The 19192-nt window shown below is 46.5% G+C and overlaps 1 long non-coding RNA gene across 1 annotated transcript; it reads right to left on the bottom strand.

Annotated features, from left to right (window-relative positions):
- Nucleotides 1–5383: 5383 nt before the first annotated feature.
- On the bottom strand, nucleotides 5384–16028 carry LOC306643159. Its single transcript, XR_013758827.1, has 3 exons — nucleotides 15940–16028; nucleotides 11161–11233; nucleotides 5384–5474 (listed from the first exon to the last, which is right to left on the bottom strand). It is a non-coding gene; the product is annotated as an uncharacterized lncRNA (long non-coding RNA).
- Between the last annotated feature and the right edge of the window lie 3164 nt (nucleotides 16029–19192).

The raw sequence follows: 19192 nt of genomic DNA, 5'->3' as shown, positions 1-19192 counted from the left end.
GTTCTTTCTGCACTGCCTCCTGGTGTCATTTACGAAGTGTCACTTGCTGAATGTTTTTGCCTTCTGTTGTTTTCTTTGCCTCTCCCGAGTCCTTCCACTGCTTCTCCCCTGTGTACCCCTCTATTCTCGAAAACTCACCTTCCATCTGTCTGGCTACAGTCATAAATGAAGATGCATACAGCTTCTCTCCTCTTCTTTCTCCATGAAGTTTCTGCCCCCAAGAAAGTTCCCTCTCCCGTCTTCCTATCCACACTCTGCCCACATCTATTTGATTTCCCAGTGGACAACTATGAACTTATAGCAATTTGTGTCTATATTCTCTGAACACGTGCTCCTTCCCCTTGGCTTGCAACAGCTCTGACATTGTTACTTATTTATTTTCCACATTTTATTAGTGTATTGTAGTTGTACATAATGGTGGGATTTGTTTTACATGTTTGTACATGCACACGATATAACAATATAATTTGGCCAATATCACCCCCCAGCACGTCCCTCCTCCCTCTCCACCTTCCACCTCTACTGATCTTCCCTTGATATCATGAGATCCTTTCCCACTTTCTTTTCCTTTTTCCTCTGCAGCTTCCACATATGAGAAAAAACATACAACCTTGACCTTCTGAATTTGGCTTATTTTGCTAAACACAATAGTCTCAAGTTCTATCCATTTTCCTGCAAATGATATACTTTCATTTTTCTTGATGGCTGAATATAACTCCATTGCATATAGATACCACATTTTCTTTATCCATTCATCTGTTGATGGACACCTAGGCTGGTCCCATAGTTTGGTTACTGTGAATTGTGCCACTCTAAACATGGGTATGCATGTATTATCACAGTATGATGACTTTCATTTTTCAGGATAAATACCAAGGAGTGGTATGGCTGGGTCATATGGTGGTTCCATGCCTAGTCTTTTGAGGAGCCTCCATACTGATTTCCACTGTGGTTGTAACTAATTTACATTTCCACCAACAGTGTGGAAGTGTTCCTTTTTCTCCACATCCTCTCCAGCATTAATTATTGGTTGAATTCTTGATGATTGCCATTCTGACTGGTGTGAGATGAAATTTCAGTGTAGGTTTGATTTACAATTCCCTATTTCGAATGATGTTAAATATTTCTTCAGATCTTTTTGGTCATTTATATGTCTCCTTTTGTATTTATTTATTTATAAGGCCTTAATATAGTTTATTCTACAAATGGGAGGAAGGGTGATTTGATGTCGTTTGGTGAGTATAATTAATTCCCTCAGTGAATCAGAGGAAAATTGAACTTTTTTTCCATATTTTTTATCGGTACATTATAATTTTACTTAATAGTGGGATTCACCATATATTCATTATATATATTTGTTCATGCACATAACATAAAAATACAGCTTGGTCAGTACTCTTCTCCAGCATTCCCCCTTTCTCTCTCTTCCTCCTTCCCCCTGGATCCTTTCCTCCACTTTGCTGGTCTCCCTTCAGTTTCTGTCTTATATTTTTAAAAAAATATTTTCCTCTGCACAGTCCCACCTGGGCTGGAAGTTTCTGGATGACATGTTCAGGATCCAATAGTTCTCTTTATTGATGATAGACCACTTTCTTTCCAGAAAGACAATTAGGTTGTAAGAGGAGATAAGAGCTAGGTGAAGAAATGGGGAAGAAGGAAGAACAAAAATGCATGATGACCAGCTTTAATGTTTTCCTGTGATGTCTTGCATTTTTACATATTTCTAAATATGGGTTTGGCCCAGAAATTATTGCCACACAATTTCATTTTGATCATGGCTTGCTATGAATCTGTCTATGGGAAGTTTAACTTTATGGATAGTTTGTACCTTAAACACATGCAGACTTTGGATTGTGTAGGGAAATGGGGCGGGAGGGGGTGGGGGAAGGAAAGATAGTGGATTGAGACAGACATTATTACCCTATGTACATGTATGATTACACGAAGGGTGTGAGTCTACATTGTGTACAACCATAGAAACAAAAAGTTGTACCCCATTTGTGTACAAAGGATCAAAATGCAGTCTGTAAAAATTAAAAAAAAAAAAAAAAAAAAACCCACATGCAGTTGGTCAGTGCCCAAGTTCAGGAATTTTACAAGAGAACCCTACAGAAGCCTCTTTTGTATCCCAAGCAAGTCTTTTCTAACTGGCGCTAGAGAAAAAGTTTTCATATTCTTTATCCTAGCACAGAGGGAGCAGCAAAGATCACTGTCTGGAACAGAATGTTCCTCTGCAGCGTGTTCTGAGCCCAGGGATGTTTTGGTTTGGTAAACAGTGAGACAAAACAGCACCAGATGAAAGCCAAGTCTCCCACTGACCCAGAAGGAGACTTGGCGGACGCCCTTTGTGGTAGGCATTGCCCAGACGTGCAGCCAAGGGCCAGGCAGGTGCGTGGTGCTAATGTTTTTGCTCAGACCTCTGCTGCCTGCCCTCCCCTGGGGAGCTTCGGGGTGACTGATGGCAGGAAGCACTGATGTACTTATGTTTTTAGTTCTTAAAGTTCTGCAATTATCCAGCTCCATTGAAGGAATGGAAAGGCCTTAAGAGCTGGGAGCACCCAAAGAGAGTTTGCTCCTCTTGCACAAGCAGAGGGTGAGGGAATCTCAATCCCTAACTGCAAGTTTCATCAGAGACCACAGGTATCATTTTTCCAGCTTTTAAATGAAAATTAGGCCAGTCTAAGGTCCATAGTGTAAGTGTCCTTGGTCAGTGCCTAAGGGTGGGCAGGTTGCGACTGTACAAATTACTCTGGTTCTAAGAGGCCACCAAACACCTGAGGCATGTGCGTATTAATTGTAACAAAATTCTTGCAGATGGCACTAAAATGTCTGAGGAAAGGGGTGCTCAGTGAGGAAGAATAGAGAAAGGGGTGGGAGAAGAATCTTTTGAATTTCATTAGTCTAGTTGAGGAAGGATTCAAGTGTTGGGACCAGCTACACTTGAGTGAGTGACAGGGACCAGCAGGGCCACATTTCCCTGGGGGTGACCCATTCCCAGCGTTTGCTCACTGTGGGAGACACAGTGATATTGTTCCCAGACTTAGGAAGCTGTGGTTTATTTTACAATTGACCCAGGAAGAGAAGATGGGTGGCCTGGCATCACCATTGAGAATGAGCTCTCTGGGCACCTGGGATACAGGTGGCGTGCCCGGGATGGGGATGGTGTGCTCAAGTGAGCCTGCTCTCTGAAGCTAGGGACACGGCCACTGGCTCAGGCTCCTCCCACCTGTCCCAACTGGAGACTTCACATCTTCTGGCTTCATGTCCTCAGCCTGACTTAAAAGACCTTTGTGTTATCAGAAGTGCTCCACAGTCCCACTGCCCTGCCTTTTTCTTTTCTTACATGTGGCACCTGCCAAGGCTGGGGTCAGGGCCAAAGGTCAAAGGGACTTCAGGGCAAATGATTCTGCTACTGTCCTGTGGGCTGACTTGAGACCAGCCAACCGTATTGCATTCTCAGACTCCCGAGTTGGTCACTGATGTCCTTGTGAGAAAGTGTCCTCAACCACAGTGCTGTTCCCATGTGGAGTACCACTCAGACACTGGCTCCCCTGCTGTGTCAAATCAAGCTGATGGCTGGTCTGACCATCAGGAAGGGTATTTAAATTCAAAAAGGGCAGCTAGAAGTGGCTCCCAATAACATGTTATTTTTCCATATATGGGGTGCACAGTGCAGAACTGACCATCCATCCTGGTCCCAATTACCTGATGGATACACACAATAACTCCATGGCAACCTGCATACTCCCTGCTACCTGAAATTCTGACCCATGGAGCATGTCCCTTGCTCCATGTTCATGGTCAATCGCCTTAAAGAGACCACCCTGGGTGAACAAGAATTTTTTTTTTAAGATGATGGAGTTGTCCCATTGACTGATTTGAAACTGGATATAACTTATTGCATCCTCATCTTCTTCAGTTGGTAAATTGAGTTTACCAATGAAATTGGTAAGTGTGAATGTGACCAGAGGTTTGTATCAGAGTCTTAGCAAACCACTGCAATAGTATTGGTCCAGGAAATGCAATTGTGCAAAGATACTGAGAGAAGACGTGGAGGAGAATTTCTGTGAACCCTAATTGGCATCTTGCTGTTAAAGAACAAACGATTCAGGTTTTATTCAAAACCAAAATTGAACCTGGGCATTATTATTTTTTGATGCAATATCATTTCTAAGATGTTAAAATCAGCTAAGCACCATTATCTTTTCCATACAGTTATTGGAAAGTACAAAAATTTCAATTTATCATTTAAAACTAAGATAAAAAATGGTGAATAGACTAGATGGGTTCCTAGTTTGCCCTAAGTCCCTGTTTTTAAACAAAGGATGGCAACTCTTGACTTGGTGGTAACTCTTATTTGGAGATGTACTTACTCTGACTTCGTTTCCAGTAATGAAAGAAGCAAGATTCAAGCTGGAGCTTCTTGGGACCAGAGGTACCTTCTCCCAACTGTGGTGTCAATTCTGGGTCTTGAAGAAATAGAAATGGAAGAAGTAGATTATGGACAGGGAGAACAGATTTCCCATGGCTTTATCTGTTTTCCCCATCTGCAGTCTTTTTCTCCCTCAGCTTAAGGATCAAGGGATGTAGCTGAATGAAGGGCAAAGATTTAGTTATGACATGGTGGCCTGTGGTGGTCAGGTAGTGCTGATGTGAGTGAAGTCAGAGTTTATTCCTTGGTAGGTCAATTTGCTCTGTATTCCCCAAATGTATGGCTCAGTGAGACACTGGTGGGCCATGTCTAAATGTCAGCTAGGGTCACACATGAATGAGAAGTCCCTTCTCCACACAGAAAAATACATAGGAGGAAGCTGAGGAGATGTCGTTTTTGAACACAAGCAACTGTGGTCTTGTCATTAACTCCACATGGGCATGGACCATGAATTAAACATTGTTGATGGAGGGAAAAGTCCAGTCAGAAGTTTAATGTGATAAGCAAAACAATATCTGCTATGGTTTGGATATAATTTGTCCCCTCAAAAGTCCATGTGTTGGAAGTTGGTCCCCAGTGTGATGATTTAAAGAGGTGGTGGAACCTTTAAGAGGTGGGGCCTAGTGGGAGGTAGTCAGATCATTAGGGCATCTCATGAAGGCAAGTTTTATAAAAGAGTGAGCCTGATCTGTCCTGCTCTTTGGTTTCCTCTCTTGTCATGTGATTGCTTTCAAAGTAGCTTCCACCACTGTGATTGCATCCACCATGAGGTCCTGACAAGAACTTAAACTGATGAGGCCAATTTTGGATTTTAGCATCCCAAACTACAAGCTAAACAAACTTCTTTTCTTTATAAAGTACCCAGCCTCAAGTATTCTTTCATAGCAATAGAACACTAATATGATATCCTCACGTAGACTTTGAATGCCCAATTTATAATTCTGACTTACATTTTGTTTCAGAATCTGGGGTCCATGAATCTCAGAGAGATATTTGACGGCCATGCAAGTCTGACAAGCAATTTCTTAACAGTTTTTAGTCTCTAGCATTGAAAAAGGAGAAATAGAATTAGAATAATATCTGTGACAGTCTGAAGGGTGGAAATAAGCTGCTGAAGGAAGATTTGGTGGTAGGTTGGGTTCCCAGAGCTTTGCACAGCTTATAATCTGAGATTTGCGCAGATTATAATTTTGGAGGAGGGGGTGATAGCCTCATTCTCTCAGCTTAGTCAAAAGATGATGGACTGAGGTCCCTAGCAGACTCTATGTACTTTTTGCTTCAAATGGATTGCTTCATTTGTTCCTCTACCTGGTGTATTTTGTCTTAATATTTAAAAATAATCCCAAGCCTAAAAACAAAATCCCCAAACATGGTTTCCCATGACGGCCACATGCTTTTGTGCTGCTCTGGATGCTTCATACTTGGTAAACTCTCTTCTGTCATTGTCCCCTTCCTCAGTCCCAGTGTGAACTTCACTTCTCTCCTCCACCTGGCTTCTCAACTTTCTTGTCCTTTGGACCCAACCACTCACCTATCCATTGTTGAACAAGTGCCAAGAACAGGAGGACTCATAGACCAATAAGATGCTGTTCTTCAGACCCAGGATTTTAGTTTGTTGAACTTCATCGTTCTGAACCTTCTCGGCTCTACATTGCACTGCCTCTCATGCTGGCTTGAATTCTCAGTCTTCTCCCGTGTTTTCCCTTGGCAAGCTCCCCATCCTCCTTCTTCCATTCTACTGCATCCTACAGTATCGTTTTATGGTCAGCAGTTTTTGGGGGTAGGCATGGAGATCTATCTATGAGTTTGGACTCTGATGAGATTGGCACTTCACCCACCAGCTTCCCAAACTGCCTCACTTATTAGAGGAGGGGTTGGGCTGAATCAGTGACTCTCAGGCTTGACTGCATATTGGAATTATCTGAGGATCTTAAAAAAAATGCTGATTAAGGGTTCCTCCCCTAGAGAGTTGAATGGAGTTAATTTGAGGTGTAGGGGTTTCAGAAGACTTTTTGGTGATTCTTTTTTTTATTTTTATTTTTACAGAGTGCATTTCGATTCATTGTACACAAATGGGGTGCAACTTTTCATTTCTATGGTTGTACACAATGTGGAGTCACACCATTCATGTAATCATACATATACATAGGGTAATACTGTCTGTCTCAGTCCGCCATCTTTCCTTCTCACCACCTCCTGCCCCATTTTCCTCTATACCATCCAAAGTTCCACATTCTTCTCTTCCTCACACCCTGTTAATCCCTCCCCCTGTTATGTATCATCATTCACTTATCAGAGAAAACATTTGGCCTTTGGTTTTTTGGACTTGGTTTATTTCAGTTAGCATGATATTCTCCAACTCCATCCACTTACCAGCAAATGCCATAATTTTATTCTTCTTTATGGCTGAGTAATATTCCATTGTGTATATATACCACATTTTCTTTATCCATTCATCAATTGAAGGGCAACTTTTTGGTGATTCTAATGTGCAAGCAAGGTTGAGAACCAGTGAGCTGAACCCATCCAACCCTGATTCCTCCCCCACCAAAAGAAAGTGTGTCACAGTGGGATCAAATGGATTTTGGAGTTTGATAAGGTTCAAATTATAGCCAGGAATAATAGCAGAGGGAAGTTAGTTCACCTTTCTGCATCTTAATTTTACCATAAAATTAATGGAGATTAATAATACTTTCCCAAATATAAAGGTGAAACAAGGTCCTAGCACATGATAGGCATTGAAGCGAAGGTAGTTTTCATTATTATTCACCCCTGAAACAGTCTCAGTCTCTGACTTCCTTATTTCTACCAATGGTGCCATCATCTCAGTTCCATTACTCAAAAAAAAAAAAAAAAAAAAAAAAAAAAAAAAGCTTGCTGATTGTTGAAAAGGAATGACTTTAAAAACCCACATTCTATTTGCATCTCATGAAGCAGACTGCTCAATAAATAAAGTTTAAAAAAAAAATTCCTGCTGAACTAGGTGGTGGATGCAACCCTCCTCCCCCAGAAAGAGAGGTGACAGTTTAGTTTCTTCCCCTTTGGTAACGCTCAACTTTTGCAACTCCACATGAGCTCTACTCACTTTGTGAGAAATGAGACTCTCAGTCCCACGCAGAGTACCCGAGTCAGAAGCTGCCTGAGCGCCAGGATTTGTGTGCACATTACGTTCAGGAAGCCCTACTCTCGGGCATCTCTCTCCTTGGGACTTGGAAGGAAGGAATGCGGTTAGGCTCCTGGAATGCTCAGAGTTAGAGTACAACGTCTTGGTTGGAGATGCCCCGTGGAACCCAGGTGAGTCATGGTTGTGTCCCAGCTGGCAGCAGGGTGCTCTCACAAGCTGGGTCATGCCTGGGGAAAGCGGCGCTCTTGGCGAAGCCTGTCAGCGAAGCCTGTCACCCTTCGTCCCATCAGGCTCCATCCGCTTACTCCACCAGCCCCACCCTCTGCTCTGGTGCTGGTTGCTTCACACAGGCTCGGTGCGTGCCTCACGGCTGTCAGTCACCATGAGAGAGTATCACAGGTCACCGGAGGCTGATGTTCCCACGCAGAGGGCAGGGCTCCCTTCAGCCCAAGGAGCCTGACAACAATTCTGACCATCCAGCCAGAAGTCTCTGCAGCCTGCCCTCCCACAGGACTGACATCTCTTGCACTACAGGGTCCACCCTAAAGGGGCTCTGGGACCTTCCCTATGCATTTTTCTCCCCTACTTTTGGGGTCTGCATTTTGGATTCCTTGACCTTTTAAACCCAGGGTTCCTGCAGGGATTCTTTCCTACCCCACCCCAGCATACAACTCCTTTGGCTGAAAGTTTTCCCTCTCCTCCAAAGAAAAAAAAAAATCCCACCTGTGTGGAACTGTACTTTCTGTGGCCTACATTACAATAACAGACAGTTGACGACGCTTTTCCAAAGGCTACCTGCCTTCCTATCTGCAGGTGTGGGCGAGTGCTTCTCCTTAAGGCCCTCTGCCTGAGGAAAGGTGAGTCACCAGGCCAGAGCTGCAGCCACTGATCTGCATCACCCAGCGCGATGCAGACATTTGGTAGGATGGAGACCGGGGGCTTTCTGCCGTGCAGCTTATTTGCCACAGCTGAGCTTGCCCACCAGCCTGCAGGCTTCCTGAGGGCAGAGTCAGGGCTGGCCTCGTTCACTTCATAACCCAGTTTCAGGATCAGTGTCTGGCTCACAAAGATTCTCAATAACTATTTGCCGCATCTGTGGGTGAATTCATGGTGCGTGGCTGTGACTCTGGGGATTTGAAGGGCTAGGATGAGTTCTTCAGTGGTATTGAGATGGGGCATATGTGTCTTTGGGGTAGCAAGGGGGTAGGTGTAGATTTTCTATAAACTTGGCCCTCGGTCCGGTGCTCCAGCATTATGACTGGGACAGGTAGTCCAGGGGACAATGCCTGCCGTCTGCCACAAACATGGATGGCATTTGGTCATACAGGGTGGGGTAGTGCAAGAGACGTCAGTCCTGTGGGAGGGCAGGCTGCAGAGGCTTCTGGCTGGACAGCAGCCTTGCAGGTCAACCAGCCTTAGGCAGCCAGCCTTAGGTCCCTGACAGGGGGAAGGAAGCCTCTCAGGCTGCACAGCAACCAGGGAGGGCTGAGCCCTGGTTCTACACATGTAGATCGGCCAGTTCTGAGGACACATGAGCCATTCTAAGGGTAGCAAGCAGAAAGGAAGCCTGTTTCTACAGGGCTCCTTGTGGACAATCTAGGATGGTTCCAACCCCAGCTGCAAACCCAGGCCAACCAGTAGGGGGGATTCCTGCTACATCCAGCGTGGGTGAGGGAAAGGGTTTTTGTCAGAGGACAGTGCTAGCTATTGATTAATCACTAAGAAACTTATTTAATTAAATAAACACAGGAGCCAATAATCTTTTCAAATGGAAGGGGGTGTGACAGATTGAGCCATGCCAAGATATGACCTCTAACAAGATGGAGAAGCCCACCTTCCCTTTATTTATAGTCATATAGGTAAAGGGGGACCAGGAGGAGCTTCTGTAAGGAACAGGATGCGGGGGGAGCTAGGGAAGCCATCCAGTAGAATTAGCATTTCCTCAGACGGTGAGCCAACTCTGTACAGGGTCACCTACCCCAGGCTTCTGAAACAGTCTCCCATGACTGCCAGTTCCTAGGGTCCGACCTCTGTATCCCATGGCTCAGCCAAGCCTGATTCTGCTAAACACGGATGGCTTCCCACACCAACCCAAGGAGTCCCCAAGGACTGGGAATGGGGTGTGGTCAGCTCCTCCTCCCTGACAGCCTGGCTACAGGTGTGAGCCCTGCTGCCTGCACTGGTCCACTTCCTGCTACCTGGGATCCAGCATCTTCTCTTGACTGAGGCAGTGCTCCCCCATCAGCTCCTCCGGTTTTCCATCCCACCAGGTAGCTAGGTCGGACTCTCTTAAATGCCATCAGGCCATGTGGACATGCACAACGACGTTCCATTCCAGCAGCACCCATAATGGCCCCAATGGAGAGCAGCTCAGTTGCCCTTCAGTGGACTGGATAACTAGATACCCTTGTCCCGCCGGAGAATGAATGGCGTGCAACTCCACGCAAGTCTGTGGATGCACCTCACGTGCTGAGTGGAAGAAGCCAGTCATGGGGGTACAGCTGAATGATGCCATTTACACCAAGTTCAGAACTGGGTAAAACTGACAGGAGTCTGGATATTGGGCCCTACTGGAAGGGGCACAGGGGGACTTCTGGGGTGCCACCAATGTTTGTTTCTTCGTCTGGGTGCTGATGCCCTGGGCGTTTCAGTCACTGTGTACTTGTGTCATGTGCACTTTACGGTGAGTCTATTATACATTCATGAAAAATTTAAAGTGACAACATGGAACAGAGAAGAGGCAGGGGGGCATCCGTTTTGTGACATGGAGTTTGAGATGTCTGGACAGTTGGGTGGAAACACCCAGGATGCTGTTGGAGGTGTGGGTCTCGAGTCTGGGAAAGAATCTAGGGTTTGGGACATTGAACTTGGGGATGGTTGACAAAGATGTGACAGGGAACATGAGACCAGGGAGGTCTTCTGGGACAACAGGGGAGCAGTCAGAAGGCAGGAGGATGAGCGAGCAGAGCCATTCCTCACGGGCTTATTTGTGACCCCCATCCCAGGTCCCTCTGCTCAGCCTTGCTGGCCATGACGTGTCCTTTAGAGCTTGTGTTTTTGACGGGATGGGGGAAGATGCTCCTTCAACCCTTCAAGGGGCATTGTCTTCTTTTTGAGGCTGAGGAAGCCCAGGGCTGGTGAGGTGACCTGTCCAGGACTGATGAAGTACCAGTCCAGGGGCACCTCCAAGGGACGTGGTGACTTTCCCAGCAGCTGCCAAGGGTAGAAGACAGAGAGGACCCCAGGCAGCTCGGCCAGCCCCATGGCAGGACCCAAGGATAACCTGGGAGTGTGCTGCTCTGGGCACAAGGGCCTCTTGAGATAAGGGAATGCGCTGGAATCCATGTGCACGTACTGAACGGCCTCCCCCTTGTCCTGTAGCCTTGTGCGAACTGCTGGGCTTGAGCTTTCCCTGTGAGCACAGGTCAGGAGGTCAAGTGCCGTCCCAAACACCTGTGTGATGCTGGGGGCCATAGGAATGTGTCAATAACTGAGCCAGTACATTTCCTCTAATGGAAAATACCAGGGCAGGAGGACTACCGAACGAACACACCCGCGCGAAGCATCAAGACATCCTCAGAAATGCAGAAGAAAAAGTACGCACCTGCTCAAGAGCAGCAAGGCCACACCTTGAACTCTCAGCCATCACACATGGAAAGGCGTGCCGGCCAAGGCAGCTGGGGGGGCAAGTGGAAGAAACCCTGCATTAAAGCCCCGCCACCTGGTTTTCAGGACCCTGCCTCTAGAAGCGGGTGCTACCCCACCCCTCCATCCTTAACTCTCAGTCGCCTTAGTGGGACATTGCACAGAGGTGTCAGGGTCCATGGAATGGAAGACACTGTTTTCTCTCCTACCCAGGGCCTCTCTGCCTAGGCTGTTCTTTGTAAGATGCCGGATGGCTGAAATCCTGTTTCTAGGGGGCTTCCAAGTATCGTAATAAGTAGATTTGAGACAAGTCCTGTTATCTTTCCTCAACTTTATCTGCTTTAAAATGGGTGACCCACTCAAGGGAATCAGTGAAATGGTACCTGAGATGTCCCTTGTGGAGAGACAAGTCGAAGTTAGCAGGCAACCATGTAGCTCTTCCCATCCCACTGCCGAAATGTCCTTAGTCAACATAATGTTCTCCAAACATCAAGGTTGTTTCAACCAGGTAGCGTGTGTACCTGCCTCCCTCCCCTGGAAGCTGGCTCAGCTCCTCTAAGTGCCCACATGGGGCCAGGTCAGCTAAGGGTGTGGGTGTTGCTTTGGAAAGGAACACTGTGTCCCCAGATCCCCAGAGTGACTTCCTCGGAAGAATTTTGGCTACTGAAACTTTCAAGATAGCTTTGAAAAGCTACTAACTACTCATATATTTGAAATGTGGCAGCTCATCTTTTACATCAAAAGTTTAAACCCACTTTTAAGTAAAACTATTGAGGGGCTTCTGAGGGTTACTAATATTCTGTGTCTTGGGCTGGGTGCTGGTCACCTGGGTGTGTTCATTTATGGGAAATTCATTGTCTAAGTGGTACACTTAGGATTAGTTCACTTTTCTGGGAAGATATACTTTAATAAGATGTAACAAAACAGAAGGAAACAAAAAAACTTTGTGGCAGCTGTCTGAGCTCCAAGTGCACCTGCTCTGCTACCTGATTTCATGACGGGCATGTAAGACTTCGATGGCGTGACTGCTAGGTCAGTACTGGGGACTGGTCAGGGATTTTGGATCAGTCTAAATGGGCCCTTGGAGAGGTCAATTGAAAGACCACTTCTGGCAGGCAGAGAGACCCCACTAGTCTCTAACAAGCCACATCAGAGAAATTACAGATGAGGTTTCCCAATATACCATGGAGTGTTGAGGAAGAACACAAATTTTGCTTTGAGGATCAGAAATATCCTTACAAAAGATGCTAGTGACTTTTAAACTGGGCACTGAAGACTGAATGGCAGTATCTCCTTTGGAAAACAGAAGAAAGAAATGGCCAGAGTAGCATGAATGAAGACAGAATAAAATTCTGCATTGGGATGGAGGCTGAGATTTTCAAGCAAGGAAGAACCTAGTGTGAGAGTGAGTGTGTGTGTGTGTGTGTGTGTGTGTGTGTGTGTGTGTGTGTGGCTAATGAGAAGCGAGAGTGAAGAAGTAAGCAGGAGCTGGATCATGAACAGCTCATCTGTTAAGTTCAGAAGTTTGGGCTTTATCCAAAAGGCAAAAGAAGTTTCTGAAGGATGCTAAGTAAGAGAGTCTACCACCACTTCCACCATCATCAGTTCCACTCTGTCAGTGCTACCAACAGCTCACCATCATCAACTACTTCCACCAGTCCTACCATCAGCTTCACCATCACGTAAACTGCCACCACCACCACCACCACCAAATCCACCATCACCACCTCCACCATTATCACCTCCACCACCAACAACTCCACCATCACCACCTCCACCATTATCACCTCCACCAACAACTCCACCATCACCACCTCCACCATTATCACCTCCACCAACAACTCCACCATCACCACCTCCACACCCTCAACCCCAACACCAACCTCTACCATCAGAGTACCTATTATAACTGTTTCTACAGAATGAATTATTGTAATGCTGTGTAGAGCACAATGAATCAGAAACAAAATTTGAGTTATACCTATTTTAAAAAATAAACCCCCTAGCCTAAAGAAAGGGAGGCAAGTGGGTCGGGTGTGAGGCGTGGGGCTGAGCTGGCCTGCTGGAGGAGACTCCTCTTTTTTAACCTGGCTCATCTGTTCACCAGCAGAGCTGTGAACTGTGCTGCATGGAAAATACAGGTTAAGACAAGAAATTATAAAGAGGGTGGAGAAGTTTCAGAATATGTGAATGAAGGACAGCCATGACTGAGCTTAGACTTGTTAATAATAACATTAAAAATTTATTTTTGCAATTTACGGTTTCTGGTTTTCTAGCAATGAACAATGAATAATGTTCTTATGGTAGAACAATAGCCAGGATATGGTCGAGGAGCTTCCCCTCTGTTATCTCATGTCACTTTGAAAAGAACTCCAGGGTCAGGTCTGTGATGACTCCTTGTTAGGAGGAGAAATCAGTCGTGGAGGCATCGGGTAGATTCCTCAGGCCTCACAAATAGTTAGTGGTTTTCTTAGCAGCTGTTCACTCTCACGAGCTCCAGCATCCTTTGAGAATCAGTGACAATGCTGTGGGAAGAGAATGGGACACTAGTTGTGTGGAGAGTGGACAGTCTCCCACGGAAATGGAGAGCAAGAACAAGGGGAGCCTTGCTGGTTTTTGGAGATGCTCTGGCGCCCTCTGGTGACAATTAGAGGTATCACAAGCCAAGGCACCCACAGTGTGCCTGGGCTCAGTGAGGGCGGCACACAGGTTGCACAAGATGTCCACATGCAGAAGGGCACAGAAAGGGCGGTGCTGATGGGGAAGGGGATTAGATACAGGAAGAGACATCTTGGTCCTAGGTACCTGTCAGCCTCTGTCCCCCATCTCTTTAACACATAACCAACTGGGCGCTTGTACACACACTCATGCCCCCACCCCCCACTGGAAGGATGAGTTGGATTCTCAAACTTAAAGGGGCACAGGAATCACCAGGGAGCTTAAGGGTGCGGAGCCAGAGCTCCAGCCGCACAGTTTCTGATGATTTGGTCTGGAGGGGCCCTGGGGATTTGCATTGTTAATCACCTGAGGGATTCTGGTTCAGGTGGTTCTTGGACTACATTTCTAAAACCAAACCAAACCAACACAACACACTGTTTAATATTTATTATTTTTTTAAATTGGTACTTTAGCAGCAAACCAAAAATGTGACTCCTGTATCTAGTGGCTAAAAGGCACCCATAGGAATGCACAGGTGACTGTCTCCTATGGGCTCTCACCTGGTTGAAGATAACAGAAGCAATTCCACAAAACACCCAAACCAGAAAAAAATAACAGAATGAATCAAACACCATTACCTATGTAAATGTATGATTACGCAAATGGTATGCTGTTACTCCATGTACAAACAGAAACAACATGTATCCCATTTGTTTACAATAAAAATAAATTAAAAAAAATCCAAAAAACAAAAAAAACACTCAAACCCCAACCACCCTGTTATTCTAATTCCCAAAGAGCAAGTCAAAAAGATCCATTAGCACTCAAATCAATACACATATCCTCAAAAAAATAAGTATATCCTCATGAAAGAGCAAATCTCAAACCTGAGTTCATTGGAAGTGTGTTCTTGTCACCCTCTCACTACACTTGGGACGGCGGGGGGTGGGGGCACAAAGAGTCAGCAAGTGTGGGGATTCAGGCACCATACAAAACCCTAACCCTGCCTGTGTGGGGCTCAGAGTCTATGCATGTCAAGAAGCCATGTGGGACCCTGGAGTGGGGAACTGGCCCTTGGGGGCAGTGGCTGCCCAGGGGGGTGGTGAGGGTCCCACCTGGTGTAGGACCCTGGCCTGCCCTCCTGATCCACTCCTTGAGCTTGTGTCCTGCACTCTCGCTCTTGCTCTACATCAGGGTTCCCGGAAACCCGCAGAGCAGCAGATGTCTCTCAAGGAGCTTAAAACAAAATGATCCCCAGAGAAGCAGAGGATTCCACAGGTCTTTAGAGGGCTTGGAGTACAGCTTAAGACCTGCATGTAACAGGCCACCTCTGACCCAGGGATGAGGACAACTACCACTTGACACAACCGTGCTGCCTGGGGTTCCTCCCAGCTGAGAACTCTCCAGAGAATCTTCTCCCTGCAGGCTCCCCAGAGCCCAGTGCCGACTAGTGCCCAGTCCTCCACGCCTTTGAGCCTCAGGGCAACCTTGGCCTCACGTGGGCATAGGGAGTTTGAAACCACTCACTCTCTAGGGTCTGATGGGGCCCGCCTGTGGCTTAGATATCAGGATATTTCTACCTTCTTCTTGCACAAATGCCTACCTCCCTGCCCTGTGACGCTCCTTGCCATGGCTGCTCAGGCCACACTGCATGTGACAATCTTTCTCTCCAACATTACGGTGGATCCTTGGGACTCAGACTGACCCCTCAAGAAACAGGTGCTCACAAAAGGAGTGAGAGTTCCTACCTGTTCCCGTCACATGCCTGCCCCACCAGGCAGCTCCCAGGTGGCTGGAGTCACTCCTCCACCAAACCCGCCTGATTTCTTCTCTTCCTCTTCCTGTTCTAGTACCACCTGGCCCACCGCTCTCGCTCTTCTGCACATCTGCCTTCTGCTGTTCTCCACCTCCTTGACCTCTCATCTCAATTGCCTAGCAGCTCAGGGCCTCCTGCCTGCAGGGGCTACGTTCCTATTTGCACCAGCTCCCCACCTGCCTGTCCACTTGTTGCCTGTTGCTGCTACCCCAGCTCCTTGTATCTCCACCCCTGGGCAGCCTTCATCCCGTACCTGCATCTCACCTGTGGTCACGCCCTCCACCAGGCCTGAGCTGCCCATCTGAGCACAGTGTGTCTGGGGCCGCTGACTGTCTTGTGCCTTCCGTTTTCTTTCTAGGGCCAAGGTGCTCAGTCGATAGTCTTCCGGGACCAATGTCAAACCTGCTTGGCCTACTGAGCCGGATGTTTCTGGTTAGTGGTTTCATTTTTCTTTATTTAGTCTCTGCGGGGTGCAGGGACGGCCTTCAGCAACACTGAGGAAGAGATAGACTTTGTTTTTTTTGTTTTTCAGGATCTCTGTGGTCTGCATATGCCTTCCACCTTCAGGTGCCCAGAGCTTTCCATTGCACTCCATGTTGGGCGTTCTGCCCTTTACTCAAAACTCACCTGCAGACTCAGGAGAAGGGATGAGGGCTTAACAACCTCCAGGAGTGACTGACTGGAGACAAGTTGGGGCCCAGGGTGCAGACACCATGGTAGTTTTCAAATCCTGCCTGCACATTAGAACATATCCCAGGAACTTTAAAAGCAATCCTGTGCCCAGGCCCACTGCTGACATGGTCTGGGGTAGGCCTTAGTGTGTCAGAATCAGGTGATTCTAAACTATCCAGGGCTGAGAGCTGATGCAATGATCTCTAAGTCTGGACCTTGATTGTCAGGTTCGTATGATCCAAGAGTTTGTGGAAGGTTCTGAGTCTTGGCTCCATCCAGATCTTCCAATTCCAGATCTTTGGGGCCGAGATCCATGGATCTGTGTTCTAACAAGCTCTGCAGATGGCTCCTCTATGCTTGAGAGTTTGCAACCAGTGCCTTGTAATGTTCAGTGAAGGGGAAAAGGGCGATTGGAGACAGTATCTCATTTCTAAGTTTACACTATTGTTTCTCAAAGGGTGACCCCTAGACCCACAGCATCAGCATCACCTGAGAAGGTTTTAGAAATGCGAATGCTCAGGCCCTGCCCCAGACCTATTGCATCAAGTTCTGGAATGGGGCCCAGGAATTTGTGTTAAATATACTCTTGAGGTGATTCTGATACATGCTAGAGTGTGAGAACCACGGATCTACCATCTACCGGTCTCACCCGAAGCCATTATATGACTTGGGGGTCCACAGTGTAGAGGCTCCATAAGGAACGATGGTTGCAGAACACTGTATGCTGGGGTTTGAAGTTATTGCCCACATCCTGACAAAAACTTTAGGGTCAGGTTGTGTGGTCCATTCTGCAGCATTGTTTCCCTGAACACTATGGCCAAAGATTGGATGAGGCTACAGGTGGCCATTTTTGGAGACAAGATTCAGTCTGCTGCCTGCCTGAGATTCTTGTGTCTGTTTTAAGTATGTGGTTGTGTTGTGAAACACACGTTTCAAATTCCATCCAGGATAAGTGAAGGGACTCTCAAGAGGGTGGGAAAGTGGGATGGAGTGGTATTAGCCAGCTAGTTCTCAGGGCTACTATGTACTGTGGGTGGGCTAGTTCTATACAGAAAAGAGAGAAATGACAAAAACAACTCATGCATGTATATGTGTGTCTACCCATCTCCTTAAAATTTTTTTTTTCTAAAAGAAAGTTGAGTTAAGCACATGCCTTAGTCCTGCGTGATATCTCCATTGGTCCATACAAGGCCTTTCTCTTGAATGCATGAAGCTGCGTGTATTTTTTAAATTGTAAAGTTCACTGTTTTCCCTCCCACATTCCAGTGCACTTTTTTTGTTGGTGTGTGTCCTTGCAAAATGTATATTGTGGTTTTGTGTGCATGCCCAGATTTGTAGTTTGCCAATTTCCGTGGTGTAAATACGCCCACCATGGCTGATTTTAAGTGGCCAGATGTCACCGAGTAGTATTGCTTGCTCAGTTGGCTCTCAGGCGTCATGGAATTGGCTCCAGCTCCACTGATGATACTTAATTGAAGTGTTGGACTAGACTGACCTGGTATCTTGTAGACATTGCATGTTTTCATAGGTTGAGTTCTTTTACCCCATCTATTTCCATCTTGCTTGGAATCTGGGTCAATTCAGCTTGCTTTATAGGCAAGGATATAGAAATACTTAGAACAGCTGAGAGGTTTTATTTGTGGTCAGTAATCAGAATGGCATCCACGTGGAGGGTTTTCTGCTCTTAATAAAACCAAATTATAAGACTTTGGTGGTAAGTGCATGAGAACCGGTACTTTAATAGCTCAATGTCATCACTTGGAGGTTCTGGGTCAGCTGAGTGAACTGAGAGCAAACAGCCTTCTGGGGAAAGTCCTGGATGCATGCTCCTCGAAGAGCTGTAATTCTATGGTCATTAAAATACAGCCTGGGACCTTCTTGGCCTCAAGGTGTGATCACAAACTCAGAGGGAGCTCCAGAATGCGAGTGATTCCCCTTCCCTGTGTGAAGGACTTGTTTCCATGGAGAAATGCTCCATTTTCCTGGGGAAGTCACAATGGGCTAGGAGGATCTGGAAGGCAAACATACAGCTCAGTGCTCCTGGGCTGTGAGGTTGCCTGGGATCTTGTGGAAGATAGGGAAATGAGAAGACACATGGAGAAATAAACTTTTTGTGAAGTGTGGATTTTGATAAAATGTACTTCTTTTTTTTGTACTGGAGAATTGAACCCAGAGGTGCTTTACCATGGAGTCATATCCCCAGCCCTTTTTACTTATTTTGAGTCAGAATTTCACTGAGTTGCTTATAGCCTTGCTTAGGTGCTGAGGCTGACCTTGAACTTGTGATCCTCCTGCCTTGGCCTCCTGAGCTGCTGGAATTATAGTAGTGTGCCACCACGCCTGGTGTTAAAATGTACTTCTTAAAGCTGTTTTCCTAGAGGGTTTGTCCTCTTCCCCTTCTTCCACCCTCCACTCTCTTCTTATGTCATTGTCCCATCATCCTAACCTGGAAGTGATGTGTGTGTGTGTCTCACTGAGGCAAGAAGAGGTTCCCCCTCCTCTGGGGAAGGGGTGGGAAGGCAGGGGTACATGGCTTCCCACAAAGGGGTCCTGTGGTTTAGGAGCTCAGTCGGTGCTACCCTCCGAATGTTGGTGGCCATTCAAGAGGAGCTGGGATGTCCTCTGGTCACACATGGATAAATATGCTAAAAGGGACATGGTCATGAGTATCCGCACTTCAGCTCAAACAGAAAGCAGTGCCCGAGGTCATTTCTGTGGAACTCTCTGCATTCGCAGACCACACGCTCTTCTGACAGTTTTTGCCCCACCCAGTCAGATGTGACATGGAAAACCCTTCCAGGGGCAGTGAGTGACTGTGGAGGAAGACCCTGAGTCCAGCTGACGA

This window comes from Sciurus vulgaris, assembly GCF_902686455.1.
Source record: "Sciurus vulgaris genome assembly, chromosome: 13".
NCBI classification, from domain to species: domain Eukaryota; kingdom Metazoa; phylum Chordata; class Mammalia; order Rodentia; family Sciuridae; genus Sciurus; species Sciurus vulgaris.
The sequence above is the reverse complement of the archived record's forward strand: the minus strand, read 5'-3'. Positions and strand labels throughout refer to the sequence as shown.